General features: G+C 56.0%; 1 protein-coding gene across 3 annotated transcripts in view; it reads left to right on the forward strand.

The window, feature by feature from the left end:
• Positions 1-25621, forward strand: part of RAI1 (retinoic acid induced 1) — a 130083-nt gene that overhangs the window by 81548 nt on the left and 22914 nt on the right. Inside the window, exon 1 of one of the 3 annotated variants that reach the window (XM_055102028.2) lies at positions 19018-19157. The exons of the other annotated variants lie outside the window; for them this stretch is intronic. The gene's annotated coding sequence lies outside the window, so the exon portion shown is untranslated. Of the gene's footprint in view, positions 1-19017; positions 19158-25621 lie in introns of those variants that run through there. 3 annotated transcript variants of the gene reach the window in all.

Below are 25621 nucleotides of genomic sequence, written 5' to 3' on the forward strand. Positions count from 1 at the left end.
AACCCTCCTGCTCCAGGTGGTTCCCCGCTGGCATTTGTAGCTGGGATTCCGAGGCCAGAGCTGAACCCAGAGATCATTTATCACACAGCCTCAAATGGAGGCTTTTCTGGAAAAAAAAAAAAAAGTTCTTTCTCTGAGATTCCAACTTGCATTGTCTAAAACAGGTTAATTGGCAGCACTGTTTCCCCCAGATCCTTCCCTGCATCCCCCCGCTTTCCTGGGGTGGGAATGGCAGCCCCTGGAAGTAGAGAAGGGGGACAGGTTTAAGACACGCTGCATTTTCAGAGCTTGCTAGCCGTGCGGAGACTGCCAGAGGAATCCTAGAGATCCACCCAGTGACCACGGCTGCTGGGCTGCACTTAGCTTTGTGATCCAGACTGGGAGCTGCCTGTGAAGTCCCTCCCCAAGGAGCTGGAGGTCAGGAGCCTGTGTGTCTCACTCCCTTCCTTGCTTGTTCCTATGGGAAATGACAATTGACCACTGATACACGCCCGCCCTCAAGGAGCTGCTGGCAGCAGCAAGAGGGGTGAGCTGTGCTGGGGCAGAGGGGGCACCAAGGGACCCTGGGAGCCAAAAGACGGGGCCAGCCCACTCTGCCGGAGTGGCCAAGGAGCAAAAGCAGTCTGCCTGGAAGGCAGGCAGGGAGAAGTGTGCTGGGCACAGGTACGGGGGCCCAGGTCATAAAAGAACCTGGTGCATTTGAAAAGCTGTGAGATCCCAGCATGCCTGGAGTGTAGAATCCACGGGACTCACAGTCAGAATGTTTCTGTTTCACAAAGCCAGAGAGGTTGGGAGGGTCCAGGCCACAAAGAGCCTAGAATGCCTGGTTGTACTCCTCAAGATAGGCTGGGCGTGCTGCATAACAAATATCCCCAAATATCAGCCCCTTCAAACAGGGTTTGACCCTCACTCATGCCAGGTCTCTGACCAGACAGCTGGGAGACTGCTCACTGATGTCACTCAGGACCTGGGCAGACAGAACAGCAGCCGTTAGGGCTATTTTCGTGGCACAGAGGGAGAGAGACAGGTGTACAGATGCATGGAGCTTCCTAAAGCAGCATGTGGCACTTCCACTTGAATTTCACTGCAAAGTGGGCCACATGGCCATCCTCCGGACATCTTTATGGGCTAGTGACACGCTTGCTGCCTTTGGCTGAGGAGGACAGGAAATATTTGGTGGTGGTGCCGACACTGACCACAAAGACCAAGGAGGTTCAGCACTTTACCCTGAGCAAGGTGAGGAGCCTTGGGAGGGATTGAGTAGAGTAGGCTGCAGCCTCATTTAGTTTTACTTTTTAACTTTTTATTGACTTGCATACAGAGAAGAGCACGAATCATAGGTGGACAGCTGATGAATTTCTGTAAACCAAACACACTCGGGTATAACTGAAGTTCAGATCAAGAAAAAGAACATCACCAGCCCCCAGATGTCCCTTATCCCCCTCATCAGGCATTTCCTGCCCAAGAGTACTTTTGTCTGCTTTTGAGTTTCACAGACATGAAACCTTTTCTGTCCAACTTCTTTTCCTTTTTTTTTTTTTTTTTGAGACAAAATCTTGCTCTGTCGCCCAGGCTGGAGTGCAGTGGTGCGATCTCGCCTCACTACAACCTCCGTCTCCCGAGTTCAAGCAATTCTCGTGCCTCGGCCTCACAAGTAGCTGGGATTACAGGTGCCTGCCACCACGCCTAACTAATTTTTGTATTTTTAGGGTTTTGCCATGTTGGCCAGGCTGGTCCTGAACTCCTGGCCTCAAGCTATCTGCTTACCTCGGCCTCCCAAAGTGCTGGGATTATAGGCATGAGCCACCGCGCCTGGCCTCCTCTTCTTTTACTATTTATGAGACCTATCTGTGCTGTGTGTGGCAGTGGTTTTTCATTATTGTATAGTATTCTATTGTGTGCATATGCCACAGCTTATTTCTCCCTCCTACTTTTGATGAACACTTGGATTGTTTATAATCGGAGGATCTTCGGTGGCTTGCGCCTGTATTCCCAGCACTTTGGGAGGCTGAGATGGGAGAAGAGTTTGAGACCAGTCCAGGCAACATAGCAAGACCTCATCTCTCAAACGTTTTTTTGAAAACTAAAATAGTTGGAGGATCTTGTGAATATACCTGCCATGAACATTCTCCAACACATTGTTTGGTGCCTGTATGTGGCGTTCCCATTCAATGTGTGCCTTGGAAGTGGAACTGCCATGGTCTCATTTGCATTTAAGAAGCCTCTACTGGATACACAGAAGAGACCGAGGTACAGTCCATGCAGGAGGTGGAGGGGAAGGTATGTGGGCCCAGCCCTAGGGCTCCTCCACCTCAGAATCCAGAAACATCCCCAGCGTGGACTTGTCTTCCAGGCGACTTGGGGGTCTGTATTGTACACACAAGATGAAAATCGTGTAAAGCAAGGCCCAGACACATGGGGCTGAGTGTGCAGCCCCAAACGGCAAGACGTAGGCCTTACTGTGTGAGTCACACGGTGGTGTTATAGCACATTCTAGTACACAGGCAAGAATAGTTGTATAATATTTGAATGCACTGAACTCAATTCCACCAGGTACACGTGTGAGGAATCTCCCTGCAAGTCACCCGTTTCACAAGAGGGAAGACGGCCCATCTATTAAGTCAGGGGAGGGGAGGGGACCACTTGCCCTGGGGCCTGGGGCTGGGGTTCAGCCTGCCTCTGTTCCCCACTCTTGGACACACAGGATGAAGGGCCCCGGTGCTGATCGCTCACAGGGGTGGTGAGACTTACCCTGTTACCCTCTTGGGGTGTGGCATTTCTTAGAAGCCAAGCATGGGTAATCCTTTGCCTGGAATGAAGCCAGGAGAATGGTGGGGCTTCAGGCTCTGGCTCTAGAAGACAGGGCTTCTTGGGAGCTGCCCCTGGAGCCACCCAGCCTGAGCGGTAGGCGCTGGAGCTGGTGCCTTTGAACTTGGATTCATCACAGGGAAGACCTGGGGTCCAGGCCTGGTTCCGAGGTGCCCAGGCCAGCCCCTGAGCAGCCAGGCGGCCTTCTTGTGAACTCACATTGTGGTGTCCCGTGCAGCTGTCCTGGTCCTGCAGGATGCATTCCCCACCCCCAAGCCCTTAAGGGCTGTTGGGTTTTGTTTTTGTTTTAAGAAACATATGGCCTGGTTGTTACTTTGGCTGGCCTCCCCAAGCCTCATGTCTCTGAGACCCCCGCTCCTAAGGAAGGGGGCCAGGCATTGATGGGGGTGTCTGGGAAGCCGAGGGGGGATGCCTGCCAGTTATGAGAAAGATGCATCTTTGTCGCAGACACATGTGGGGCGCTCTATGTAAATTGTTTCAGCGCCTAACAGGAAGAAGAAAAATGAGGCTTTGATGCGAGCCACCACCTCTCAGCCAGGCGCGGTGTCACTCAGGCGCGTCCGAGGCCTGCTTCTATTAAGGAGCTGTCAGCTCTTCTCAGGCCAGAGACCCAGGGGGCTCTCTGGGCAGGAGGTGGCTCTGCTCTGTCTGCCGAACTCTGGGCGTCAGCACTGGGGCGTGCTGGGGCCTCAACCCAGCCCCACCTCCAAGGCAGGCGGAGAGCACTGCTGATGGATTCCCCAGCACTGCACTGTGCGAGGCCCAGGGCGGGGACCCCAGCAGGCAGCATGGTAGGGTTTGCTGGGGATGACAGGCAGGCGCACAGGCGGCAGCACTGTTAGGCCCCATGTGATGGCCACAGCCTGGCACAGGAATCGGTGCTCCAGGCAGCAGACAGCAAAGGTGTGGAGGCAGGAAAGGAGCCACTGTCTCTGAGGCCTGGGAGAGCACTGCGGGTGCTGGAGATAGATGGTGGCAGGGGCCAGCTCAGGGGAGGGCAGGAATCTGGTCTTGTGGCTTTGGAAGCCCATGGGTTGCAAGCAGGAGAGGGTGGGGTGGTGTGAGTCTGAGGGAGGTCTCAGATGGGAGGGGAGGGCAGAGTGGGGCAGGGACCAGTGAGGGCCAGAGTGGAGACTGGGCAGGAGAGCATAGCACACACATGGACATGCTTCCCAATGAGCCCTGGCCCAGTCAACTCCCAGCTCCAGGAACCCCCCACAGCCCTTTGCTGGGGTGCACACCGTCCAGAGCACTGACTTCCCCAACGAGCCAGGTGGAAATGTCCCAGGGAGGACCCCGGGGCCTGAGGAGCCTACTGAATCCTCAACAAAGAAGGGAAGAGAGGCCTAGGCCACAGCAGGCCCAGAATTATTGTGTTATGCTCTGGATCTTGGGGAATGTGTAATCCCCACACCGTATCTATGGCAACTCTCCATTAACTAGAATTTGGTTCCACAAATTCCTGTTCCCATTCATTCTAGAAAACTCAGAGCTGTTGGTCTTTTTTAAAAAACTCACTGAAAAAAAAAAAGATACTAAAGAATGTAAAGAAGAAAATGAAGTCACCTCCAGCCCCTCTGCTGAGAACACACTGATGTTAGTACTTTCGTGCATTTCCACCCAGTTTGTTTAAGAAAATTGGGATTGTGTTGAATGCCCGCTTTTGCATCCTGCCTTTTCCATTGTGCTTCAGATCATGAGCATTTAGCAGGTCAGAAAAAAAATGTCTTTGGAAGCTGGGCTGTGGGGACTGGGGTTTGGAAGGCTTGCTGTGTGCTGTGATCCTTCAGGGGTCATCGCCCTCCCTAAGCCTCAACCTTTGCCTCTCTGCAGGGAGAGACTGAAGGACATTTCTCAGGCTCCAGCCAAGAGTCTCAGTGTTTTCCTTGCAACGGTGGCCTTGTTATTCCAGCCTTGCTACTCACGGGTGGGCCTGGTGGTGTTTGTGGCAGGGTGGGTACAGGGCTGGCACTGCCACCAAGTACATAGTTGAGCCGGTAAGCTCAGAAACGTGGGCTCACTCCAGCCTTGAGCACTTTCCCATCTCGTGATCCTGGGCAAATGACTTTGCCTCTCTGAACCCCTATCTCTTAAGCTCCAGAACCGGGTGGTTGTGATGGTTCATTGGCTTAATGTAAGTGGAACTCTTAGCACATAATAAGTGCTCAGTAAAGAGGAACTGTTGCTACCATGAGGATTGCTGGTATCTGTGATGTCACAGGTGTAATATGAGGATTAAATCATGACCTTCTTGCAGCATTCAGCAGAATGCCTGGGACCTAGGGGACACTGCCAGGGGGTGGCACCTGGTCCCATGGTCTAGCCAGGACTATCTTTGTGGGCCATAACTTGTGCAGCTGCCCAGGGCTGGCGCTCAGAAATGCCCTGTGCTTGGTGCATGCTGCTCTGCTGTTGCTATCTTGAGTTTTTATTACTTTGTGAGCAAGAGGCCCTACATTTTCATTTTGCACTGAGCCCCACAAATTCTGAGGCCACTCTTAACAATAGGATTAATCCCTAGGGCAGCCTGGCAGGGCACCCCACACATCCACGGTGCTCAATAGCTATTTGGAGGGTGAAGGCAGGACTGAATGGGCCTTGGTTCAGAGGAGAACAGTACCCCAGCAAGGCCAGGTGGCTTGCCCAGTTTACACGCCAGACATAGGGCCAGGCAGTGCTCTGACCATCACGTGAGGGGCTGCCAGGGCGACGGTGTGTCTGTCAAGGGCAGGAAGTGGGCTGTGTGGAGTGCCAGCCAGGATGGGCAGGGTAGCCTGTGCCCTGCTGACCTGCAGCCAGACACACTGGGGAGACACAAGACGACTCAGGTTGGAATCGATTGAAACCGAGCCAAGAGCTTGGGCCTTGGAGTGCATGGGAGGAGGAGGAGGTTCAGACCCAAGGTGGCGGCTGCGGCTGGTGTTAGCACTTCTTCCCGGCAGGGTGGGCAGGGCGCCATTAGGGGAGGCAGGCCTGGATGCCCCCCAGCACCCTTTCATGAGGGGGAGAGAGGAGAGGAGCAAGGCCCAGGCCACCTGGTATTCAGAAGGCTGAAGTGACAGTGTCAGGCAGTTTGGGGGGCAGATGAAGCCATGGCAAAGGGTGGCCAGGAGGCCAGAGCAGCACTCACAGATGAGGTGGGATTGGGGCCACCTGCATGTGTGGGGAAGGAGCCCCCAGGACTCGGTGTGTGGGCCTCTGGCTGACAAAGGCCACTCTGCAGAAAGGAAATTAGAAAGAAGAAATGATTTCTTGGCTCATGTCTTCACGAACAAGGGAGAAAGTTGCTGGCGTGGTCTCCTCACAGAAGAGCCAGGGTATCTGAGGGGAGCCCTTTCTCTGCCAGCTGGGTCACCCTCGGGGCTGGAGGTGCTGGATGCCACAGTAGAAGTGGATGGATGGGGGTGTCCCTCCAAAAGGAGAGGGAGACAAGGTGAGGCTGTGCCTTTTAAGCCTTCTGCGCAGGCCTCCTTGGGACAGCCCGGGTCGGATCTCAGACTGCAGTGTGTGGGGCTGGGAGCCAGCTCCCCCGAGGCACGGGGGCTCAAGAGGTCTGAGCAGCATGCTGAGGTCAGGGCTGGAGGAGCAGAAAGTAGTAGGGAGCCACTGATGGCTTCATAATGAAGGAGCGACATGACAAGCTTGTGAGGGGCCACACAGGGCAGAGGCTAGGGACGAGGAGATCCCGCTGGCAGCTGGGCATGGAATTTCTGGTGGGTAGTGAAACGGCCAGACCTGGGGCCTGTGGCAGTGAGGATGGGGAGGGGGCCAGATGGGCACACTTCAGGCAGGGGAACCCCAGGACTTGGGGGCCTCCTCAGAGAGGCCTTACAGAAGTACTGGGGCAGCAAGCAAGGCCTGTGGGGTGAGGAGGCCTAAGGACACCATGGATGCACTGGAGCCAAGCCATTAAGGACCCTGCACCCCGGCCAGAGGCCTCACTCAGGATGGCTGCAGTGGAGACTGAAGAGATGGGTCAGGTGGAGGGAAATGGGCTTTGCCCTCAGGAGGTGGTTCTGGGAGGAGATACGGTCACCCAGGAAGAGAGGCCAGAGGATGGGACCGAGGAGCAGCGACACGGGAGGACGGCAGGGCGGGTGAGCGGGGGGGCCCTGCCCAGGGCGACAGGGCTTTGCTGGGCCCTCCAGGACCCTAGGCAGGGTCTCCCCTGGAACCAGGCGGTACAAGGCCTGTGATGGGAGGGGCGGGAGGATGAGGGATTGCTGGCAGGAGGGCCTGGGACCAGAAGTCTCCACTGCAGCCATCCTGAGTGAGGCCTCTGGCCGGGGTGCAGGATCCTTGTCTACCTGCGGGGTAGGGAGACAGCCTGTCTCCCAAAGGGCGGTGGGGCGGCTGAGCCTCAAGGACAAAGGCAGGCGGGGGCAGGGGAAGGAGCCTGTGGCTGGGAGCTTAATGGCCCCGAAAAAAAAAACATAAAACCAGAGAATTATGGGGAGACATAAACAGAGCTGTCAGGCATTAGCTGCAGGGAGACGGCTCAGCCTGGGTAAGAGATGCTGGCGGCTGAGCTGGGATCCTTGCGTGTGCATAAAAAAGACAGAAGTTATAAAAGGAGGGAGATTAAGAAGATACTGCCTCTTCCATGATTGGGCTCCCCGGCCAATTCCTTTCTCACGCCCCGGCTGAGGCCCCAGCCGCACACTGACCCTAGGGGCCCAGCCTGCGAGGCCTGGCCAGGTCAGGGGCCAGGGCCTGCCAGCGGCCAGGGAGGTCCATGGGGGTGGGTGGGGGTGGATAGCGACTTGGCCCAAGCTAGTGGAGGGGCCGGGGAGCCAGGCCCAAGGACGCAGGCAGCGCCAGCCCCAGCAATTTATGGGTGCTGACACACCCTGCCGTCTTCATTTTCCCCGTTGCTGCTGCTGTCATTAGCCAAACACTAATGGGCTTAAATTTCACCTTAAACCATCCCCACTGTCCTCAGCAGATGACAAACGCCCTACTCTCGCCGGCTGCAAAGCTGCTGGGCGGCCTCCAAGCAGGCATGTGCCCTCCCTCTGTCCGTGTCCTCTGGCCTTCAATAAGGAGGCTCCTAAGGACCCAGGGCCTTGGATACTCACAGGCCGGGAGAATTCCTGGGGGTGTCTGGGAGCCCAAGGAAGGGCAGGGCTCAGGAAAGGGGGCTTCAGGGGGAGCTTTGGAGACCCTGGGATGATAATGGATGGGGAGACAGGAGCCCAGGGTCCAGGGGCACCCCACTGTTTGGCCTTGGCAGGGCCATGCCCCTGACCCTGGCCAGGTGTCATGAAGAAGGGCCCTAGGAGCTACCCGCCATGTTTTTAAAAGCCTTAGGGAAATCATATTTTGCTTAGGCTAACAAAAATAGCAGTGGCTTTGCTTGGGGTTAGAATTCCATCCATCCATCCATCCATCCATCCATCCATCCAATTTGTTCACTCATTCATTCAGCAAATGTGGCCCATGAGCCCCTGGCCTGAGCAGGTCCATGAAAGGCCCGAGTAGCTGTTCATTTGAGGCCCATGAGAGGGAACAAGTGGGTGATCTCTAAATGCAGTTTGTTTGGGAGACAAAATCCTTTAGCAGTGGCTCTGAGGATGGGAGGGGAAGTGACCAAGGGGCTCTGGAGGCTGTGGGGACAGAGTGCATCAACCTGGGGTGCATCCAGTCCATGAGGCGGGTGTTTGCCCGAAAAGGAGACAGGAATAGAGATGGAGCTATGGCAGAGACGCAGGGATTGCTGGGGGCTCCCTGCTCATGTGTGCACATAGCCATGGCCACCGCCTCCCGCCTTTGTTTCCCAGCAAGGGGCAGGTGCCCGAGGAGCTGCTGGGGTTGATCCACCATCAAAGCCGGCCTGTCGGGGGCTGGTATGCAGAGTCATCCCTTTCCCATGGGAATCTCGCTCCCTTCCAAGCCCCTAGCATCCGCCTTTCATCCCTGTGCTGAGAGCCAGTACTCCCACTGACACCCAAACAGTGATGCCAAGGAGGCACTGCCAGAGGGAGGCCACCACCATACAGGCCTGGAATGTCACACTCTCTGTCCCCACCACCCCCCACCTGCAGTGAGCCTAGGGGAAAGAACAGGCTGGCACAGGCATTCATTGGAGATGGAGGGTGGTGCATGGCTCTGGGCCACCATGCTGTGTGTCCCCTTGTCCTCTCTGGGCCTCAGACATGCAATCTGTCACCTAAGGGTATTGACCCTGCCAGGCTCTGGCACACCAGGAAATGTAAGCCAGACTCAAGGGTTGGCAATATGTACGGGAGGTTGGGTGAGGCATCTTCTCCAGTCCAGGAGGAAGGGATTCCTAACTGGTGCTTAGGACCATGGACTTTGGAGAAATCTATTCCTCCCCACCAGTATCTGGAATTGGCTGTGGAGTCCTGCCAATGCTCTGTTCCTGACATTTCTAGAATTTCTCCCTGCATTTCCAGCCCCTGCCACCACTTTGGTCTGGCCCCATTATTGCTCTCTGGGGGACAGTCCCAGCTTCCTGTTCACTGGCCTCCTGGCCTCCCCTCTCACCCCCATCACCAGTCCATCCTGCCTCACTGCAGCCACTGCAGACTCCCCAACACACGTGTGATGCTCACTGTTGCTCACCCTCTGGGGCTCCCCGTGGCCCTCACCACAACATCTGTGCTCTCCACTGTGGCCCAGAGGGCCACACACCACGTGGACCCTGCCCGTCTCTCATTTCTTGCCTCTCACTTCCATTCGAGAGCCAGCCTGCATTCTCACTACTATCTCTCACTGTCTCCTGCCTTCCAGGCTTTTCCTCTTTCCCTTGCTAACTCCGGCACATCCCCTAGGTCTCAGGTGAAGTGTCACTCCCCTGGGAAGCCCCTCTGCCCTCCTGTTCCCACTCAGGTATGACATAGGGCCCTTTCCCATGCGCTGGCACTTACTTGCCTTCTCCACGAGGCTCTGAGCCCACAGCTGTCTCTGGGTGCTCAGTCTCTAGCAGGTGTATGGCATACAGTAAGCACTTAGTAACTGCTTCTGAGATGGACAGATGGGTATGTGCAAGGGTGGATGGGCAGGTGGGTATGTGTGCATGGATGCATGGATAGAAAGAAGGTAGGTTGGTGAGTGGATGGATGGGTGGGTGATTGTGAGGTATACAGGTGAGTGAGTGGATGGGTGGATGGATAGATGGGTGTGTGTGCATGGATGCATGGATAGACTGATGGATGGATGGGTGGGTGGATGGATGGATGGATGGGTGGGTAGGTGAATAATAGATGGGTGGACTGTTGTGTGGGTGGATGGAGAGGCCAGGTGGTCTATGAGGTGAGTCCAGAGGCATTAGAAAATGGAGTTCTAAGCCTTTGGCTTTCCATGGGCCTCAATTTCTCTGTCTGTAAAATGGTCAGCTCAGCTCCTGTGCCCAGCGTGGAGGCTCAGGATGAGCTGGAGAGAAGGTGGAGGCTTCAGCAGGCAGCACATCAGGCGTTCCACAGACAGTGCATGGGACAGAACAAGGTTGCTTAGCGTCCCTGCAGCCCAAGGGCTCCCTTCTTCAGGGGGACACCGATGCCCTCCTCCATCCCTGCTTGCTCCCAGGTTCCTTGCCCAGGTAGCAGACTGGGAACCAGACCCATAGAGTTCAAATCTAAACGTTGCTGCTTACCAGGAAATTCCCTTTGCCTCCCAGGCTTTAATTGCACATCTATAAAATGGGGGTGCTCGTGTATTCATGTTCTTTGCAGTTTCTCTGGGGATCAAAACAATGTGACGAAGGGGGGCAGAGAGAAAAAATGCAATGTGACAGGGAAGATGGCACCTCTCCTGATGCCCAGCACACAGAGGGTACCCAGGAAATATGGGGCTTAGAATCTCAACACCTGAAAGAGCAGCTTCTGCTGCAGCCCCTGCCACAGGCGCCACACTGGCCACAGTGCTCCCTCCTAGCCCTTCTTCCCCTGGCCAAAGCTACCTCTGGAAACTGAGTTCGAAGTTTCCAAACCTTATCCCAGACCCCATAGCCATGAGTTATAATAGGCACATAATTAATAATCACATAATTATAATGTCTATATTATTTATAATTTGTATATTTATATATAATTTATTTAACTGCATCTATAATTTAAAATTACATCAGGTAAATAATTACTTACCTACTATAGTGCTTCTGCCACTTACAAGCTGTGTGATTTTGGATAAGTGCCCTAACCTCTCTGTGCCTCTGCTGCCTCCTCTATGAGTTAAAATGTGTAGACTGCTTCTCAGAACAGGGCCCAACACATGTCTGGTAGGTGTGGGAATTAGCCCCGAGGATGCTGATGACAAAGCATTTCTGTATCTGTTTTGCTCATGGGTTCTTTGCTCAACCCTGCCAGGTGGGCATTTAATCACTATCCCTATTTTATGGGTGAGGAAGCGGAAGCCCAGCAAGTTGGGGTGACTCACCTGAGGTCACACAGCGAGTCAGCAGTGGGCGTCAGGTACTCGGTGTTCTTTCCAAAGACTCCTGAGGCCCTGGTCTGGAAAAAGCCAGCTCTGGACCAGGCCGGAACACAGGGGCCTTTCTGAACCTTCCTTTCAGGGGCCTGGGGCCGCAGGGGCCTCCGGCCAGTCAGCCAAGTCTTTTCCTCCCAACATGCCAACCAGGGAACACAGACAGCCGGACCCCGCTCTGGCCACTGCCCCGCCAGGCCCCTGTGCCAGGACAGCGTGCCCGCCCACCCGGGCAGTGACCAGCTGTTCCTGAGGCTGTGGGCTGGAGCCAGGTTTCTGTCACTTCAAGGAGCTCCTGTCTTCCTGGCCGCACCTCCACAGCCAGCAAGGACCAGTCAGGGATTTTCCTGAATTTCCCTCTGTTATAAAAGAGTATATAAACATTTACCTTTTAAAAGTAACAGCTAACTTAGTTGTGCCCTCCTCTGCCCAGCATTGGTCTGGCAGCTGCATGTACGTTGTCTCCTGGCATCTGCGCACCATCGTCTGAGGTGCATAATCTTGTGCCTGTTTGCAGATGAGGAAACCGAGGCACAGGGAACTTGAGTTGCCTGCCCAAGCCCCCACAGCAAGGCAGTGTCTGGGTGGGGATTTGGACCTAGACAGGGAGCCTCCCTACCAATCAGGCCTTCAGGGCAGAGTCTTGGGGCCCAGAAAAGCCCAGCCCAGCTTCTGGTTTTAAATTTTATAACGTGTTCCTTTGTTCAGATGATTGAAGGAAAGCATATTGCAGGTAGAAATAGAATGAAAACATTGTAACACATGAAACCAGGAGTGCCTTTGTGTGCAGCTGACCCTTGAACAATGTGGGGGTTAGGGATGCTGACCCCCACACAGCTGAAAATTCATGTGTAATTTTTTTTTTTTTTTTTTTTTTGAGACAGGGTCTTGCTCTATTGCCTGAGCTGGAGTGCGGTGGCACAATCTCTGCTCACTGCAACCTCGACCTCCCAGGCTCAGGTGATCCTCCCAGCTCAGCCTCCCAAGTAGCTGAGACTACAGGCATGCATCACCATGCCCAGCTAATTTTTGTATTTTTAGTAGAAATGGGGTCTCATCATGTCACCCAGGCTAGTCACAAACTCCTGGGCTCATGCAGTCTGCCCGCCTCCACCTCCCAAAGTGCTGGAATTATAGGTGTGAGCCACCATGCCTGGCCTCATGTGTAACTTTCGACTCCCTAGTCAATTAACACACATTTTGTAAACACACATTTTGCATGTTATATTATTTATTGTAGTCTTACAATACAGTAAACTAGAGAAAAGAAAATGTTATTAAAATCCTAAGGAGGAGACAATCGAATCTATTTACTAGTCATGAAGTAAAAGCGGATCATCGTGAAGGTCTTCATCCTCGCCGTCTTTGTACTGAGTAGACTGGGGCCAGGAGCAAGGGAGGGTCTTGCTGTCTCGGGTGGTGGAGGAGAAGGCAGGAGAGGCAGGCACACTCGGTGTAACCTTTTGAAAAAACTATCCTGGGATCTTGGCTCAGTTATTCCGATGCTGAGTATGCTAATCACATCTAATTTTCATTGATTCTGAGAAAAACATCCACATATAAGTAGACTGTGTTGTTCAAGGGTCAGTCATACCTGGCCCTGGCGGCAGCAGGTCCCCACACAGCTTAGCGCTTGAGCCAGTCCTGGCTGCTGCGTCCCCCAAAGCTGTATACCCACTGAGCAGGACGCAGCCTGTACAGGAATTCAGGTTTGGTTCTCCTTCCCCTCTTGGGGGCTGTTTCCTCATCCGTAAAATGGGAGGCTGATCCCTATCTTGCGCATTTCAGTACGCAGGGGAGCTGACTCCTCTTGGCAGCTGGGTCTTGTCCCATCCTACTGAGGGGGAAACTGAGGTCAACCCACCAGCCTAGAGTCAAACAGCTGGAAAGTGGCAGTGCCAGATTTGAGCCTGAAACCAGGTTCTTTTTTCAGTCACCTTGCCTAGCCATTCATAGAAGTTTTTAAATCTTTTAGGAGCTATCACATGCTCATGGTAGAAAAATTCAAATGCAATTTCCTTTTTATACAAATGTTTTGTACCCACTTTTTTTTTTGAGACAAAGTCTCACTCTGTTGCCCAGGCTGGAGTCCAGTGGCACGATCTCAGCTTACTGCAGCCTCCACCTCCTGAGTTCAAGCGATTCTTCTGCCTCAGCCTCCTGAGTAGCTGGGATTACAGGTGTGTATCACCATGCCCAGTTAATTTTTGTATTTTTATACAGATGGAGTTCCACCATGTTGGCCATCCTGACCTCAAGTGATCATCCCACCTTGGCCTCCCAAAGTGCTGGGATTATAGGCATGAGCCACCGCGCCTGGCTCACTTTTTTTTTTTTTTTTTTTTTGAGAGAGGGTCTTGCTCTGTCGCCCAGACTGTGCAGTGGTGCAGTCACAGCTCACTGCAGCCTGACTTCATGGGCTCGAGCAATCCTCCTACCTCAGCTTCCCAAGTAGCTGGGACCACAGGCAAACACCACCTCACCTGCCTAGTTCATTTTTTTTCTTGTAGAGGTAGGATCTCCCCATGTTACCCAGGCTGGTCTCAAACTCCTATGCTCAAGCAATCCTCCTGCCTTAGCCTCCCAAAGTGCTGGCATTACAGTGTGAGCCACTGCACCCGGCCCTGTACACACTTTCTACACTGCACTTTTTTTCACCAACTTGAAGACTGCTCCAATTAATCCATGTGGTGCTTCCATTCTCTGAGTACTCAGCCGATAGAACCTCCCAGATGTATCTCCCTCATCCCCCTTGGATGGACAGCTAGGGGATCCCATGTTTTGCTGTTGCAAAGGACATTGCAGTTGGTAGCCTTGTGCAGATGACTTCGGGCCCAGGTTAGAGGGCACATGTAATTTGCATTTGGGTCCATATTGTCAGAAAGCTCTCCAAAGAGGTAGTACCAGTTTACCCTCCCATCCCCAACTAGATTGGGCACCTCTTTCCCCATGCCCTCACCAGCTAGGCAGATGCTCTGTGCCAAGAAAACCAAACAGCTGCTTCCCTTACAAATACTCAAGGGCCTGGGCATGTGTGGGGGCCTGAGTCCAGCCTGCACCCGTTACCAACTGCAAGATCTCAGGCAATAGGCTTCACCCCATGGGGCTCAGTTTCCTCATCTGTAAAACAGTGGTGATTGGATTATGGTGAGAAGTTTGTAGATGCAGATGCCTAGGACAGTGCCTGGAACATTGAGGCCCCAGGTCAGAAGTGGCTGTTCTTATGAGTCTGCATGAGTCTTGTACCCCATGACTGCAGTCATGGGATGGGGGCCCAGCCCCTAGGATGGATGCTCAGGCCTCAGACCTGTGTTTTGGGAAGGGTTGAAGGGAAGGGAAGAGCAATGTGGGGAATTACCAAGGGGAAAGGGTGGGATTAGCTTATCCTAGCTTCCCACTGTGCCAGTGGGGAAACTGAGGCCCAGAGGGGCCCAGGCCTTGAAGTGATTGCAAGTTCAGCAGCATGAAACTGCTCTTTATCCGTGCACTGCTGTCAGGAACAAATGCTGAATGGAGAGTCCGGAGGGTTGCCCAGGCCACTGCAGGACCCAAGCTCTGAGACTGAGGGCTTGGGGACACAGAGCCAGAGCCTTGTCCTGAAATCCTGGAGGGTGCTCCTTGGACAGGACAAAACTTGTATTCTCTCTCTGAGCCCAGCCTCAGCAGACCCCAGAGTCTTCCAGGGCTGAGATCTTGCCGCACCAGCTGCGGTCACAGACCTGCCACACTGGCTTGACCTGGGAGTTCCTTACAGCTGCAGAACCCCTGTCCCACCTGACCCGCTGCATCAGAATCTGCGTCTCACCAGGATGTACACTTTAATGTTTGAGGAGCACTGAGACTCAGCCAGGATGATACTCTACCTGCCTGCAGGTACAGGCCGCTGCTCTATGGGCAGACCTCAACCCTCAGCCCCAGAATGTCCTCCCCAGCTCTGTCACAGACACACGTGGCTCCCTGGGAGGCATAGAAAGTACAAGACTTGGACCTGGCTCCCCATGAACTGGTGGCCCTGGAAGTTGCTACCTTTTATTGAGCCCCTGCCAGCTACCAAGCACATTATCCCATTTCGTTTCACAACAGCACTGAAAGTTTGCTGTTTAATTTAGAGTATCTTGCAGCTTAGGCACACAAAGCACAGAGAGGTTAAGTAAACTGCCCAAGGTCACCCAGCATATACATATGCAGGAGCTGGGATACGAATCCAGAGCTGTCCCCAGCACCAGAGTGTAGCCATTTACAGTCAGAGTGGGCATGGGGGCAGATGGTGGCTCCTCTCACCCCTGAAACCGGAGCCCCAGCCCCTATGAGCCCTCACAGTTCATTGGTCTGGCCGTGGTGAATCTGACCTCTCAAAAGCCTCCCTTTCCAGAGCAGAGGCCTGCGATTCTCCATGCTGGAGAGCCCGCCAAGAGGGATTCTCCTACAACTTTCCAGAACACAGCAGTTCTGGGGCCAGGCCAAGCTAGCTATGTACAGCTGGAAGAGGCTCTCTCCCCAAGATGCTGAGTGACTAGAAGCCAAGAGGGAGGGAGTTCTGGAATGGTCTGCAGCAGCTGGAGGTGAGGCCTGAGGGGGCTGGGGCGGGGCCTGGGAAGAGGGGCCAGTGCACAGAGTATTCTGAACCGCAGAAAGTATTCTGTTCACTCTGGGAGAAAAACAAGAGTGTTGTTCAAAACAGCTGGACGCCAGGCCCAGTTGCCCTCGCCTGGTTTTTACTCTTAAACACCTTCGCATTTCATGGCTGTTCCAAAGAGAGAGAAATCAGCCAGTTGTCCATTCAGACACAAGACAAGGCATCAGCCGACAACCAAAGGCAAATATTTTCCATGTTGAGGAAAGCCTCCCGGGCGGCCCCAGGCCTGCCTCTGGAGCAGTGGCTGGCTGGTGGCTGGCTCTCCCCGAAGGTCGCTGCTTCTGGTCAGCAGACTGTGCGTCTGGGGGACTGGCCAGGATCCACACCCACCCAGGGAGCGCTGGGGGCAGCGGGGCGGCCATCCTAGGCCTGTAGTAAATGGAAGCTCCCTTCCTGGCATGAGAGCAGCCAGGCCTCCAGGGAGGCTAGGACAGCGTGGGCCCCACAGTTCCCTGTCTTGAAACCCCAGCCCTTGATATCAAAATGGGACCTGTTAGTCTGTTGTCGGGGAGGGGGATTTAAGTGCCCAAAGCTCTTAGGCCCTGAGTGAATTTTTTTCAGCACAACAGTAGCTACACACAGTTGAAGAGTGTGGCACATGGCTACATAGGGTTTGTATTTGGTCTACAGATGAAGGAACAAGACCCATGTGGACTTAGGCCTCATTATCATAATTCTGCAGCCCCAGGAGCCAAATCCCCACATGGAAACCCTTAGTAGGTAGCCTGGCCAAGTGGGTAGCGGGAAATCAGTGATGGTAGGCCCTGGGACTTCTCTCTAGTCCCCTCCCCACCCTTTTTTTTTTTTTTTTTTTTTAATAGACGGAGTCTCGCCCTTGCCCAGGCTGGAGTGCAGTGGCGCGATCTTGGCTCACTGCAGGCTCCGCCCCCCAGGGTTCACGCCATTCTCCTGCCTCAGCCTCCTGCATAGCTGGGACTACAGGCACCCGCCACCTCGCCCGGCTAATTTTTTGTATTTTTAGTAGAGACGGGGTTTCACCATGTTAGCCAGGATGGTCTCGATCTCCTGACCTCATGATCCGCCTGCCTCGGCCTCCCAAAGTGCTCGGATTACAGGCGTGAGCCACTGCGCCCAGGCTTTTTTTCTTTTTTTAAAGACAAGAGTTTTACTCTTGTCCCCAGGCTGGAGTGCAGTGGCGCAATCTTGGCTCACTGCAACCTCCGCCTCCCAGGTTCAAGCAATTCTCATGCCTCAGCCTCCCGAGTAGCTGGAATTACAGGCGCATGCTACCATGTCAAGCTAATTTTTATATTTTTAGTAGAGACGGGGTTTCAACATGTTGGCCAGGCTGGTCTCAAACTCCTGACTTCAAGTGATCCACCCACCTTGGCCTCCCAAAGTGCTACGATTACAGGCGTGAGGCATCGCGCCCGGCCACCCACCCTTTTTTTCTCCCAAGAAAACCAGTTTTCTGAAATTTTCAGGGGGAACCAGGACCTCCTCGCCCATGTCTTTTACCCCTGGGTGCCTGTATCCTGTATTCACCAAAGCCCCACGGGCATCTCCCCGATTGAGGTCCCACCCCTCAGGGCCTAGGACAGGGGGACCAGGGAGGGCCCCCAGAGGCTGGAGTTTGGAATACCCCCTTCTCTTCTCTGGAGCTCAGTTTGCATGTCTGTGAAATGACAGGTGATGTCACTTCCCAGAAGGGCAGTTTGAGAGAAGTAAAATCTATTGAGGCACCTTGGACACAGGAGGGGGTCAGACAGCATCAGCCTTTGAGGGTGCTGCAGTTACACAGCTCCAGCAGTCTGAGCCTTATCAAGACCTTTCCAGATATGAGGGAAGCCCATGCCCAGTGTCTAGCTGGCTGGGGGAGAAGCCCCTTGAGAACCCCCACTCTGGAATGCTAGGCTCTGCATTTGCTTAGGAGGCTCTGTCCCTGTCTCTCCCCTTCTGGGCCAGCCTTGCTTTCTGGGCAGGCCCAGGAGTGTCCCGGGCCCAGCACTCAGAGTCAGCGCTGTCTTTAATCTGTATTCCACAGGCATCCTCACCCCCTCCCCTCCCAGGAGCTAGGAACCTGCCAGGCTTCTTACCTCTCTGCTGGAATCTCCACCCCCCACCAGAGGCTGCCCTCTTGGGGAAGGGGCCCAGCCCTTGAGGCCTGTCTCCTCCAGCCTAGCTAAACCACAGAGAGAACTCCATCTCAGGTTCCCAAATAGGCGGTATTCTTCCCCGCCACCAAGCTAGGCAGCTCCTGGCGGCTGGAATGCCCTGCTCCTTTCTCAGCCCACCACTTCCTCCAACCTTCCGTCCTCTGTGCTGCAGCAGGGAGTCTTACCCCACCTCCTTCAGGAGGGAGGTGCTCACGGGTTCCTATGCCTGTGGGTCTCCAGGATTGGGCACGGAGCAGTCTGCAAAATGTCAAGTGAGGGAGAGATCCAGTCAAAGCCCCAGGGGGGCCTCTGAGCTCAGTCAGCTCCTCTGCTGCTCCCCACCTCTGGGGGGAAGGACAGGCTGGGGTTTGCATGGGTGGCCTTTTGGAGAGCAGAGTAATGGGAGCCTACTTGAACTTCCTGCGGCCTCATTCCCTGACTGGGGGCGGAGGGTAGTCTGAGCTGCTGGCCTGGGGTGCTTGGCCGCAGGGGAAGGGGCTGGGAGGGAGGGGTCTGGGTGAGTCTAAGGGAGGGTGAGCCTGAAAATGGGACGGCAGCACTAAACTGCCTTCGGGGAGTCCCCACTGTGCGCCCCTGGCACTTTCCCAGTCCCCTGGCGCGGTCGCAGGCACGGGTGGGGTCTGCCTCAAAGTTGTTGGTACGGCCAGCCCGCTGCTGTTTAAATGGTGTGTTTGTTTAGAGTGGCTTAGGGAGGGAACTGGAAATGGGGGGCGGGGGCAGCGCCCCACTTGGCGCCACCGCTGCCGGAGGGTCTGCGTGTTAGAAGCCCCAGCTTCGTAAATGACCGAAGAAGGGTGGGCGTTGAGGAGGGAAGGCCGAAAACCAACGGGGGGCTCGGGGCCCCGGGCCGGCCGCCCCCTTTTTGCGGGGGGAGAGCAGGAGCCGCCTCTCGCAGCCACTCTGCGCGCGGGGTGGGAGGGAGAGAGGGAGGCGAAGGGACGACAGCGCTGGGCTCCCCGCCCCCATCCCACCCGGTTCCAATATTTCGCAGAAAGGCACGCGGCTCCTAATCGGTCTTTTCCAGGCTGAGATTTAGCCGCGCGATGCCCGCGCAGGGGCGGGGGCCGCGGGCCAGGGGAGGCGCTCAGAGTCCGGAGCCGCCGAGCGAGGTGAGGAGCCCGCGTCCTCGGCTGGTGGAGCGGGCGGGCGGGCGCGCAAACCCGAGAGGCAGATATAGAAAGGGGGGCAGGTTAAAAATAACCCTCTCCGGCTGGGAAGCTCGCGCGCGCTCTCTCGCCTCGTTCGGTGCCAGAGGACTCCAGGGGAGGTGGCGTTGGGGAGGGCAGAGCGGGATTCCCCCTCCTCCGCCGGGCGGGGTGCCCGCCTGCGCGCCGCGGTTGCACGTGTGCGGGACCGCGCGCCCGGGCCCCCTCTGCACCCGGTCGGTGGGTGCCCCCTCCCCAGGACCGGGCGCATCTGGCAGTGGCCCCCCGCCCGCAGCCTTGCGCGGCTGGAGGGAAGCGCTCCATTATTCATTATTTACGAGCGTTAATAGGTTTGAGCCACGGGGGCGGGGGGTTGGGGGGGCGACGAAGACCCAGTGGGGACCGAAGCATTAGAAGAAGGGATAGGGAGGGAGGGGGAAGGGCGGGGGCGGGGCTGTGCCGCGGCCTGGAGGAAGAGGTCTCGGCCTGGGGCCCGGCGAGCCGGGCGCACCTCTCCGCCAGGTTTCTCCACACCGCCGGCCGTCGAGGCCGCTCAGGGCGCCAAGAGGGCAGGACGGGCCTTAGATTTTGCTCTCGGCCTCTGTCCTTCGCGTCCTCGCCCTTACCGAGGCGTGGGGAGGGAGCTGCGGAGGCCGTACGCCCCGCCCTGCGCGCCCCTTGCCGCCGCCGCGTCCCCGCGGCAGCCCCGGCCTCATTTATCATCATCTTTGGTCAAGTGGAGTGTGCAAGGAACAGCTGCTTCACTCGGCTGACTTCCGAGGGCGGCTACGGGAGAATCAGGGAGATGAATGATGGGGGCTGGGGGGGGCCGCAGCCCCCCAGGGTCCCCGCGCAGGCGAGAGGGAGGCGGGGAGCGTCCAGGGCCGCCTCCGCCTCATGGCGAGTGCAGCGCCCCCTTCCTCTCTCCTGGCGCCTGCAGCGACCGGGGACCGGGGGACGGGGGCACCGAGGACCGGGCCCGCCCCGGGAGGGCACTGGGCGCGGGGAGGGGGGGGCGCCCTTCGCCGGCGGAGCACTGGCGGGCGCGCTGCCGGCAGAGCCCGAGGTTGCCGTGACCTTGCTGGGGTCAGCGGGCTGGGCTGCGGAGGCGGCGGCGCGGCGTCTTTGGTGGCGCTTTCCGGATTGGCGCAGAGGCCGGGAAACAAGGCGGGGGCGGGCGGGGGAACACAAATAGAAGGTGAAATTTTACCTGCCCCTGAGGGAGTCCTGCGGATTTTCTCCGGCAGCAGCAGGCGCTCTGCCTTTGTCTTACACGGCTGAAACATCTGTTGCAGAGGGGCGGAGAGGCTGCAACAACCCCCACACACCCTGCGCTGCTCCGCGTCCCCCTCTGCCCCAGCCGGGCTGCAGGACTCCAGGCGCCGCGTTAACCCTGCTCGCGCTGGGGCGCGCGCCCGCACTCGCTGCCGCAGTCCAGCGCCTCGCGTGGGGCTCCTCGCCCCCGCCCCGGATCTGGTCCTGGCGGGGGCGCCCGGTGACCCCCCCCTCCACCTCGATGGGGTGCTGAGGTGTAGGCGGGGGCGGAAAGGGTTAATGGCCTAGTCGCAGACCCTAATTGTCAGAGCCGGCCCCGCTTCGTTTCAATTACCCTAAGTAGAGACTGAATGCGCAATTAACGAAGTCAGCTTGCCAACTGGAAAGCCGGCCCCGCTTTCACGTTGAGCAGAATACTCCACCAGCTGACTTGGACGAAGCAATTTCCTCCTCTCTCTCCCCTTTTTTCTCTCCTTCTCTCTTCCAATCCCCCTCCCTCTTTTTCTCTCTCCTTAATAATAAAATTATACCAAGCAGTTTGCGTTGTGGCAGGCGGCCAGAAAAGCGTTTCTTTAAACGCCGCCGTCTCACAATTAGGCAGCAAGAGGATTTGACACGCCGTGGCGGCCTGACAGGCGGCTTCCTCCCCTGGGGACTGGGGGGAGGGAGGGGGTGCCAATTCCCCGCTCCCCTAGGTGGAACCGGGACTGGGAGGGGCTGGCCTGCTGTGCCTCCCCGGCTGTCAGAATGGCTGCAGCGAGGGGGTGTCAAAGGCAGGGAAGCGAGGGGCGGTTCCGCCTAGGCTGGGGAAGGCGGAAGGCAGCGGCACATTCCACGACTCCTCTGGGAAGCTGGCGTATCCAGGAGGGAGACCTTGTTCCCCTTTCTGTTTGACAGACAGGCACTCTGGGGCACAGAGCTGTAGACGGATCTCAGCCCTGCTGGGCGTCCTGCACAAGCCACTGGCCCACTCTGGGCTTCTTCCATTAATCCCTCGGCAAAATGAGGGGGAGATTTGACCTAGAATGTGCTCTGCAAAAAGTGTCTTCCCGTGGCTCATTGCCCTTAACAGCTGGTCTTGTAGGCCAGGAGAGGGGGGTGTAGGCAGCACCACGTAGAAACAAGCCGGAGACCCCTATGCGGTTTGGGTGGCAGACCCATGGGCCTCAAGGCACACAGGAGGGTGGCTCGGCGGGGAGCCATGATGCAGGCAGCTAATAGATGGGGTGACTTTGAAGGATTGCCAGGGATTGGTGCCATGAGGACAGAGGATACTGAACACTAGCTGCAGCAGCCGGGCCACTTCAGCTCGGGGAAGGCCCAGAGAATTTGGCAGAGGTGGGAGGTAACTGCAGGGGTCCCCATTTGCTCTTTGCAGCCCCCCAGTCCCACCCAGGCTGCTGCTTACATGGGGTGCCTTCATCCTTCCTCACATAGTTAAGCCTTTCTTCCAGCCTTCCCTGATCACCTCCTCTCCCCACCCCCATGGGCCCCTGGGTGTCACTACATCTCAACACCACCAGGGCAGTTGTATGTGTGTCTGCCTGCCTCTGGAGAGCAAGGGCCATGTGCTGTTTCCTGTGTGTCTCCGGCACCCAGCTCGGCCCACATCCAGACTGTAAGCTGAGCAGAAATGTGCTCCACTGGTGAACCAGTGCAGGCACTAGGGGCTCTGGAGGAGACAGCACACACTTTGTCTCTCCTTCCTGATTGGCTATTGCATGCATCCTGGCCTCCAGGCCCCTCATCCTCAAACCTGTCTCTGGGTATCATCCCTTTGGTCTGTGTTGGGGGTTAAATGCACTCAACACAGAACCCAGCACCCCAATCCATCTCATCTGTTTATTTATCCAAGCAATACTGAAGGGACATCGATTCTGGGGCCAGTTTCTGGGTTTGGAGCTTAGGGTCAAACAGAGGAAGTCTCTGCCCTCCTCAGGCTACGTTCTAGTGAGGGAGGCACATGTGAAACAGCTCATTGTACCATCAATTATGTAATTACCGCTGCCATGAGAGCCACCAAGGAGCCTGGCGGGGGACCCAGGAGAGTAGGGGTGGAGCCTCGCCCGGTGTCTGGTGTGGAATGCCACAGAGGTTCTCACCGGCTCTGGAAGCCTCCAGCCTTTCCAGTCCCCCTCCTCTCTGCACCTCCTTTCCAAGGCCGCTGAGTGCCCCTCCTGCATGGGTCTGCCCTGCCTCCCCCGAGCCCAGGGCACTCGCCTTTCTGCTCTCCTGCGTTGCTCTGCTTATCTGTGCTGGTCCCAGAGCTTCTGCTGGGCCCGTGAGCGCTGTTCCTCCTGCTCTGGGTGCCATCGAGCCCATGCAGATCCCCTTTGCATCGGTTCTGTCAGCATTTGACCCCAGGAGCTTGTGATCAAATTCAGGCCACAGACAGTTTCTCTTGAATTCTCAAGTATGAAAGAAAAAACTTTGTACTTGGTTGATAATATTTTCTTAAATGAGAGCTATCCGTTTTTGTAAAATCCTGATTTCTGTCTTTTTCAAGGGAAAAGCTCAGAAGCTTTGGCACCCTGGCTTCCCACTCCCAAGTGGCCGCAGTCCGCTGGTGCTGAGAGGGGCTGCTGCTGCCCCTCCCCCCCACTTTATTTGGGAGCAGGATCGCCAGTTTGCCTCCATACCCACCTGCCCACTTCCCTGCCAGGTCTCAGGAAGATGTTCTTTGTCAAATGAAGCAAAGCAGTGGCCACCCCTGATCTCCCGCTGCCTGGCCCACCCACATGTGCTCTGTGTCGCCACTCCACTGCTCTTTCTGGATATTTTCACAGGGTTACTGTGACATTTTGTGCATTATTGATTTAGTAAATATTTATTGTTCTGGACAATGGGGAGTAGCTGTGAACAAAACAGGCAGAAATCCTTGCTCTCATGGAACTTTTGTTCTAAAGAGGAGACCAATAATAAAGCAAGTCAAGTTTGATTACAACAAGGTCAGTCGTGGGGGTGCAAGGGGTGCTGTTTCAAACAGTGGTCAGGGAAGGCCTGTTGAGAAGGTGACAGAGGTGACAGAGGAGCCAAGACTTGCAGCCAGGGTAGAGAGCTGTGTAGGTATCTGGGAGTGGTATTTCCAGAGGTAAAAGGCTTGCCCAAGGTCACACAGTCAGCCAGCAGTCAGACAAACCTGCAGACACTTGACACCTCTGTGTTTCCACTTCCCCAGGGAAGTAAGTCATGCACCCTCTGGGCATGTGGGGTAGGGAGGACAAGGCTGGGGCCAGACAGTCCTGTGCCTTCCCTTAGCAGCCAGCCCAGGAGCGGTGGCTCATGCCTGTAATCCCAGCACTTTGGGAGGCTGAGGTGGGCGGATCACCTGAGGTCGGGAGCTGGAGACCAGCCTGACCAACATGGAGAAACCCTGTCTCTACTAAAAATACAAAATTAGCTGGGCGTTGTGGCACATGCCTGTAATCCCAGCTACGTGGGAGGCTGAGGCAGGAGAATTGCTTGAACCCGGGAGGCGGAGGTTGTGGTGAGCCCAGATCGCGCCATTACACTCTAGCCTAGGCAACAGGAGGGAAACTCTGTCTCAAAAAAAAAAAAAAAAAAAAAAAAAAACTAGCAGTCACACCTAGCCTATCTCATCCTTATCATGCAGCCTCCTACAAGGGCAGGCACTCCTGGGGCTTGGGGTGGGGAGAATGGAGCTGGCTGGAAGCACCTCTGTGGGTCCCATCTGACCCCTGTGCCAGGGTCTGGGCCAGCCCCTTGGTCTTGCTAGGCCCAGGACTGATTGTGTCTGATGGCATCAGCCTGGCCTCGTGGGGGAAGGACAGGGGCTGTGTCCACCAGCAGGACCCAGACAACTGCCTGGGCCACCAGACCCTTGCCCTGTTAACTGTCTGCGACCCAGCAATCAGCACCCCCCACCCTTTTTCCCTTTTCTTCATTTTGACAGAGACACGGAGAGGTGGTGATGCTTTTTGTTCAGTGGTGAATAAAGTGATCTAAAAAAAAAATTATTGTCCACAAGAGACTGATCAGTACAGAACTGATAATAGGTGAGCTCCTCCCGGCAGCCTTCCCTGGGGGGCCTAGGAATGCCTGCAGCTGCTGTGGAATCCCATGTTGCTCCCCCACACCTCACAGTGGAGGTGGAACGGCTGGCCATCTGCCCCTCGTCCCTGGACTGTGGGCCCTGCGGCCCAGGTCTCCCGGCCTCTTGATAGCTGTATCCCAGGAATCGGCACCAAGGATCGGTGGGGTGGGAGTGGAGAGCAGGGCACAGCTTTAGAGTTAGGGGACCTGGGCACCTAGGCAGGGGGCCTGGCTGTGCCCATGAACAGCAGGTGGGGCCAGGCCAGCGGGTGGGCGTGGTTAGGCCCTGCAGGGATCCCATTCAGCTGGCTTAGCAGGTCTCAGCTGTCCCCACAGCTGGGTCCCTGGAGGAGATGGTGTTGGGGGCTGTGAGGGGAGGCTCCTCAAACATCTGGAGAGTCCAGATACCTCTGCACTCTGAAGGGCCCAGAGCCCCCAGCCACACCAGGGCTCCCCCAACCTCAACTGAGCCTGGCTAGGGCTGCCCTTCTGCTTCTCACCCCATCACTGGCATCCTGATATTTGGGACCCCCAGACCCTATAGAGAGGGCATGTTGGTCACCCCGTGGGATTCTTCCTTGAGCATGGGGGGGCCATGAATGAGGAGGGATGCATATCCAAGTGTTGCCCACAGGGAGTGGTCTGGAGGGGCTGCCTGGTCCTCTGGGGTTCCTGATGTCCTAGGAGGGTCCTCCATCTGCCCCAAGCAGGCCTCTCAGCCCGTGGACCCTAACCTGTCCCAGAAGCCTATGGGCACCCAACCTCTTGTCTTGTGGGCTCCTTGGAAACTCGCCCCCTTCCTCCCATTCAAGCCAGGCCCCTAGGATATGGAATTGAGCCCGTACGATAGCAGTGAATCTGGCGAACGATTTCTCATTTTCACCAAGTCTCCTGTATTGATTATTCATCACCCACAACAGATGGGGAGGCCCGAGGAGTTCCACCTTCTCCACCCCTGCCTGGACTCCTCCTCTGCCCTGTCCTCAGCTTCTGGAGCCCTGGTACACTGCTCCTTCATTCTCAGGTTCCCAGGCCTTGAGTGGGTTGGGTTTTTAAATTTTTTTCTTGCAGCTACAAATCATGAAAACAGGTCATAAAAC

The sequence above is a fragment of the Pan paniscus genome, chromosome 19 (genome assembly GCF_029289425.2).
Source record: "Pan paniscus chromosome 19, NHGRI_mPanPan1-v2.0_pri, whole genome shotgun sequence".
Lineage (NCBI taxonomy): Eukaryota > Metazoa > Chordata > Mammalia > Primates > Hominidae > Pan > Pan paniscus.